The 7540-nt window shown below is 34.7% G+C and overlaps 1 pseudogene; it reads left to right on the top strand.

The window, feature by feature from the left end:
* Nucleotides 1-3589: 3589 nt before the first annotated feature.
* Nucleotides 3590-5464, top strand: LOC149494660 (uncharacterized; annotated as a pseudogene).
* Nucleotides 5465-7540: the final 2076 nt, after the last annotated feature.

The following is a 7540-nucleotide window of genomic DNA, read 5'->3' as shown; positions in this document are numbered from 1 at the left end:
TGTGTTTAAAAAAATGAAAAGAAAAGGTATATGTTACTATATATGTATATATATATATTAACATATGCTTTTTAGAGTTAAAAAAGCATGATTAGAGAAAAAGTTGACATTGTCAATGTTTTTAAAAAAAAAAAACTTTTTTGTGATTTTTAATAAGAAAATAGTTCTAACCTTCCTACGCCAGTACATACATTGTTTAAATAATTTTCATTATTAAATTTGCTACTATTCATTTTGATTAATAACAATTATAATTATTATTTATTTTTACTCATTCAAAACTTAATAATACAAAATATCTTTTGAAATTATTACTAGTGAAATTAATACTAACTAAAAATTTTTGCAATGTATGATTTTGGGTAACGTGCAACTATTCTTCTAACAATTTTTTTTCAAGAAAAGATAGAAATTTTATTCATTAATCAACTCTGTATTTTTCACGATTATAAAAGAAACATCTATCTATTTATATATGAAATATGCAACAAGGAGAAGATTTAACATTATCTCTTTGTCCAACACTTTATTTTTTTTTTTTAGAAAATTTTAAAATTTTATTGTATTTTTCTATATTGTAATTAACAACTTAAATATTTTAATTAATAATTATTCATATTAAATTATTTAAATTACTAAACCTAATCTATAAATAACTATCTATCCTAAAACACATTATTTTAATTGTTTAAATTATAAACTATTTAAAATTTAGAAAAGTGTGAGTATTTCCTAATAATAACATATATAGGCTATTTATAGTTTAACTCGTAGATTTATATATTTTATTCCTAATAATTAATCCTTAAGTAATTAATAATCTTACCTCTACGACCTATAAAGATTAGACTTTGAAACCAAAAAGGAGCTGACTGAAAGTGTGGAGGGACGGAGGAAGAGATATATGTTTAGTTTTAATTATGGAGTAATAATAATTGTTAAACTAAAATGGAAGGGAGAATAGAGTCCGAGCAAAGTAATATGATACACATAAGTATAAATAATCATATCAATTAACTAAAATAAAATAATTATTTAATCAAAGTAATTTAAAATAAAACAGAGTTAAAACGATAATTATACAAAAGAAAACTTTATTACTTACAAAAGGGAGACCATAAAGCTTTTTGAAACAAGACGATATAGAGATAGCATAAAATTGATTCTTCTGAAAACTTTTGCTTTTCTCATAGCATATTTAGCTATTTATAGAAGACTATGAACTTCATTTGATTTAAAGTCTAGATAACTATTGCCTAATAAAATAAATCTTATCTATATGGATAAATAAAAGATGGATAGGGCCTAATATAGACAAACAACTTTACTTGAACATATGCCAGTATATCTGATATTTACTTGAACTAGATAGACTTCAATCTATTTGATTTGTATCATAACAATCATCTTCATGGAGTGGTGAGTAACTAGATGTGACTTCATTCACTAAAAAAAAAAGATGCAGTTTTGCAACTGATTTTTGTGATCGCCACGTGTCGGTCGCAATATGGCGACGATATTGCGACCATTTGCGATGAAAGTTGAAGTTACAGACATTTAATATTCACCGAAGGATTTGCGACTGATCTCCGATAAATTTGGCGATGGATTTGCGATCGACTACATATCCGTCGCAAATCCTAGCGCTAAATAACCCCCGCCAGTTTGATTTTTTTTTTTTTGCGACTCCATTGTGATGAATTCACAATCGATTTTGCAACGGATCTGCGACCATTCTAGTGTCCATCACTAAAATGCGCATTGTAGTTTAGCACCAAATTTGGTTTTTGCTTTGAAAAGGGATTAGTGACCGTTATCGGTCGCAAATCGGTCACAATTTATTTGATTACAAAACGACATCGCAGGATTAAAAATTATGATCGATTTGTAAATGATTTGCGATCGATTTGTCTGTCGCAAAAAATTAGGGATTTATAATCCCTAGATCGCCTTGGTCGCGAGTACAGCGCGCTTATCCCTTTTCCTCTCCTCTCCATTTCCAGCGGCCTCCGTCCACAATTTCGCCAATCACCGTTTGTTGCTGCTATCGCCGGACGCTTCACCACTCGCCGGAGAAGACGCATCGGTCTCCTGGAGGTCAGGTAGGTGCTCTAACCTTTGCGTTTATAATATGCGTTAATTGTGCTAAAAGCTATAGAATTAATTCTAAATCTTCAATCTTCAATCTTATTTGTTTTATGTTTCAATTTGTATTCTTCGGTTTAGTTAGATATAGTATTCTGCAGAATTAATAATAGTTTAGTTAGATATAGTTAGACATAGTTTTCTAATGTTTTCTATATCAGAATTAATAAGAATAATATATATTCTTCATGTCTATTATTAGTAGAGCTGTTTAAGATAGAGACAAAAGAAGAAAAAAAAAAGGCGAGAGAAGAGGTGGTAAGGTAAGAGCACCAAATTTAGGAATTTGTTCTGCAAAATGCAGGTGAAAAGCAACAAACCTTAGAAATGAGTAAAAATATATATTACTACATAAATAGAATAGGTTTAATTTTATTGTAATAATTAGGCTTGTAAAACCCCAAATCGTGTAAAATTAGGGAGAAATTCACAATTAAAATAAAACTTCTGCATAAGTAAATATATATAAGTTAGAAATGCATTATTGGACCTTAAAAGATAAATTTTGATTAAGGGTTTTGTTTTCATTTGTTTTATATTTTGTTTTATTTTGTCGCATGATATGATATAATAATAATAATAATTTTTTGAAATTACTTTATGTTGATTTGTCTTTTTATTTGAGTGGAAATCACATGAATGATGCGTTTGAGTTGAAGGCCTAGTAGTGGCCATTTTGACTTTGGAGAATGTTGGGATTATATAGAAGTGTTTTTTATGTGAGTGTGTTTTGACTTGAGATTTGATTATGTTATGTCGAAATGCTGTCGAAATTTTTTTAAAAACTGAATATGAGGAATCATACACTTACTGATATTATAGTAAGTTTACATATATATAGTTAATCTTAGTTAGAAACAACCTTATTAAGTTTACATATATATAGTCACCCTTATTTGGTATGTTTTAAGGATGATTTATGACTAATGCAATTACATATAGTTTGCCCTTTATAAACAAAGTGTTAATTATGTAAAAAAATGTGGACCAATCGAGATTGGATGTATTGGAGATCGAGGTCAGTGGGATATTAAGACAAGAATTCTTGCAAGGATTGGAATCGTTTATAGAGTTTGCAGTTGGTAATCCCAGTTGTATGGATGGTAATAAGTTGACGTGTCCATGTAATTACAAGAAGTGTCATGATTACTGCCATTGAAAGTAGAGCACCATTTTTCAAAAAGGTGTTACGATGATTTTATGCAGTTAGCAAAATAAATGTTGCCTGAAGGCCATTTGATGGTGGATAATTTTTACCGGACAAAAAAATTAGTTCGGGGATTAGGACTACCCATGGAAAAGATTGATTGTTGTTGAAATAATTGTATGATATACTGAGGTGTTGACTCCAAATTAAGAGAATGCAAGTTTTGTAATCTTCCAAGATATCAACGGCGGGGTCAAGGGACTGGTAGAGTAAAAAGAGAGAAGGCTTTTCAAGAATATGTATTATTTCCCTTTTGTTCCTCATCTTCAAAGGTTATATGCATCTAAGGCGACAGACGAACACATGAGATGGCATGCTTTGCATGAATATGAGGATGGTATAATGACTCGTCCGTCAAACTCTGAATCCTGGAAACACTTTGGTAACAATCATCCTGTGTTTGCTACTGAGAGGAGATACGTGAGATTAGAGCTTTATACTGATGGGTTTCAGCCGTTTGACCAATCAGGACAACAATATTCATCATGGCCTGTCATTGTCTCACCATATAATCTACCACCCTCAATGTGTATGAAAGATGAATACATGTTTCTGTGTGTTATTGTACCTGGCCCTCATAATCCAAATACAAAATTGATGTGTTTCTACAACCTTTGATTGCTGAATTTAATTATTTATGGGAGTATGGGATTGAAACGTTTGATATTTTGCCCAATCAGAATTTTATAATGCGAGCTGTTTTGCTTTGGACCATCAGTGATTTTTCAGCATTTGAAATGTTATCTGGTTGGAGTACAGTAGGGAAATTGGCTTGTCCTCATTGCATGGAAAAAACTAATGCATTTACACTAAAAAATGGCGGTAACTATGTTGGTTTGATTGTCATCATAAATTCTAACCAGAATCTCACCCTTGGAGGCAAAATCAACAATGCTTTAGAAAGAACACGACTGTTGCTGATCCCCCTCCACCTGTGAAGTCTGGAGCTGAAATATTACAAGAAATTAAAGATCTGGGGCTTATGAAAGTTACAGAGTTAGGTGCATAAGAGGTAAATGGTAAAATTGGCAGGAATAGCGGATGGAAAAAGCGAAGCATCTTTTGGGATTTGCCATACTGGAGTTCACTTCTTATCCGTCATAAACTTGATGTGATACACATAGAAAAAAATGTGTTTGAAAATCTGCTCAACATTGTCATGAACATTGAGGGGAAATCCAAGGATAATGCAAAAGCGAGAGCAGACATGAAGGAAATTTGTCGTCAACCAAAACTTGAGCAATCTATACTTACTGGAAAGTTTCCAAAGGCATGTTATTCTTTAGACAAACCCCAAAGGCAACTATTATGCGAATGGGTTCGATCATTGAGGTTTCCAGATGGATACTGTTCAAATTGGTAGATGTGTCGACATGAGGAAATACAGATTGTTTGGTGTGAAAAGCCATGACTGTCATGTTTTCATGCAAAGATTGATTCCTGTGGCATTCCGGGAATTGTTGCCAGGGAAAATTTGGGAAGCAATGACAGAATTGAGTCTCTTTTTCAAGGAATTGATGATGACTGTCATCTGATGTGATGATATGGACCAATTAGCACGAGAAATACTAGTAGTGAGATGCAAATTGGAGCAAATTTTTTCTCCCGATTTCTTTGATTCTATGGAGCATCTGTCGGTTCATTTGCCCTATGAATGTCGTATAGCAGGACCGGTACAATATAGATGGATGTATCCATTTGAGAGGCGAATCACTAACATCCCATTCTAATCATTACAATGTTATTTCAACTCGTATTTACATATTGTCTTTGTACAATTACAGACACCTGCAAAAAATTAAAAAGAATGTGCGCAATAAGGCATAAGTCGAGGATCAATTTGCAATGCAGATTTGGTGCAAGAAGCTTCCACCTTTTGTTCACACTACTTCAAACCACATATTTACACCAAGCATCGGAGAGTGCCACATAATGATAACGGAGGAGATCGAATAGAATCTGAGTTAGAAGGGAATCTAACAATTTTCACCTATCCTGGGTGTACGATTGGTAAATAAAAAAAAAAAAAAAGAAGATTGACTAATGCAGAGACGAGCGGCTCAAACCTATATTTTGTTGAATTACGAAGAGATTACACCATTTATACAGTAAGTATAAATCTTGTAGAGAGTCTAAACTTAATACAGCTTAGTTACATCATATTTATGATAATTTTGTTCGTTCATAAGCAGGAAATATATCAAGCTTTTACGGTTACAAAATGCCAATTTGACTGATACTGCAGTTGATGCAAAACTGGACTCCGAATTTGCAGAATGGTTCAAATGTTTTGTAAGTAATTTTCTACTTACATAACATATATGTGTACATTCTTAGATTTCGCTCATATCATTACTATTTCCCATAAGCTCAAAGCTCGGGAAGCGATATTGATAATAGATTCATTACTGATCTAGCAAGGGGACCTCTACCGATTGCTAATGCCTACTCTGGCTACTTTGTAAATGGTTACAAGTTTCACACTGAGGGTTATGGGACAAGCAGAAAGACAATGAACAGTGGTGTTGGCATAAAGGGATCAAACTACAGTGACGAGTAAAATAATTTTTATGGCAAATTGGTTAAGGTTTTGGAGTTAGAATATCCATCCCTACCAATCAAGTACACAATCTTATTCAAATGTGAATGGTTTGATCCTACGCCAAACGTTGGCATGAAGGTTCATCCTAAGTATAATCTTGTGGATATTAATCAAAGAAGAAGATATACGAAGTACGAACCTTTTGTGTTGGCGATGCAAGCTGCGCAGGTGTACTATGTTCCGTATCCATCATTGAAATGAGATTGTTGTGATTGGATGACAGTATGTAAAATCAAGCCTAGAGCAGTTGTTCATGCAGTTGAAACCAAACAATCTGCTTTACTCATAATATCTAAGCCATTTCAGAAGTTGCGGTTGATAAGCAACCAAGGCAAGTTATTGAAGATTTAATGGATAGACTGAATGATGAAAGCGGAACTTATGTTGAAATAGGAGCATCAGATGATGAAGAGGAAGAAGATCAAATCATCATGGGTACCTCAGAAGACGAAGATCAAGAAGAGGAAAAAGAAGAAGAAGAGGAAGCAGATGATGATGAAGACATAAATACTTAATGCATTATGTATTATGCATAATAAATTAATGTATGTATAATATTATTAATCAAGAATTTTAATGTTATTCACTTTCTTTATACATATCTACCACATGTTCTACAATTCATATAATTGTACACATACATATGTAGGTTCTGTTATCTATAGTACAGATGGCTAAGGGCAGGGCAGTTGATTCAGACACGTCTAGCAGTGGTCCGCGTGGAGGTCGTGGCCGAGGACGCAGTACATGTGGATAAGGACGGACTATCCCTCCTGTAACAGCCCAGTCCTAGTGTGATATTGTCCGCTTTGGGTGCCAAACCTGGCCTGAACCCTCACGGTTTTGTTTCTGGGCCAGGGAAACCTCCGCTCTGCCAGCCCAAAACGCGTCACACTAGTTCAAGGTTGCCACCCTTTATGTATAGGACTTCCACCTTGTGCGTAGCCGATGTGGGATTCGCCTAAGGTGTTGTGCCCCAAACCTGGGATGTCACATACACCCCCCCTTAGGGACTCAGCGTCCTCGCTGAGGTTTGCCCCACCACCGGCTAGAGGGACAAGGCTTGGCTCTGATACCAAATTGTAACAGCCCAGCCCTAGTGTGATATTGTCCGCTTTGGGTGCCAAACCTGGCCTGAACCCTCACGGTTTTGTTTCTGGGCTAGGGAAACCTCCGCTCTGCCAGCCCAAAATGCGTCACACTAGTTTAAGGTTGCCACCCTTTATGTATAGGACTTCCACCTTGTGCGTAGCCGATGTGGGATTCGCCTAAGGTGTTGTGCCCCAAACCTGGGATGTCACACCTCCTCCTTCTTCTTCAAGTACGTTTGGGGCTTCATCCTCTACTCAGCCTCCCGTGCCGCCATCACTTCCTTCTGTTCCTTTCTCTTCTACCCCACTTCCTGGACCAATAGAGTCTTCACCAGCTTCACAGTCACTTACTGCACCAGGTAATCATAAATGTCATTTATTGTTATTTTAATTATATATTAATTATTTATCTGTATCGCTAGCATTTGTCGCTTCTTTTGCAGTTTCATTAGAGCCACGTAACAAGCTTAGTTTGGTAGTGAGACAGTAAGTACT

This window comes from Jatropha curcas, chromosome 7, assembly GCF_041381405.1.
Source record: "Jatropha curcas cultivar XTBG-Jc1 chromosome 7, XTBG_Jcur_1.0, whole genome shotgun sequence".
Classification (NCBI taxonomy): domain Eukaryota; kingdom Viridiplantae; phylum Streptophyta; class Magnoliopsida; order Malpighiales; family Euphorbiaceae; genus Jatropha; species Jatropha curcas.
Note: the sequence above shows the minus strand (reverse complement) of the source record. Positions and strands in the feature narration are given on the sequence as shown.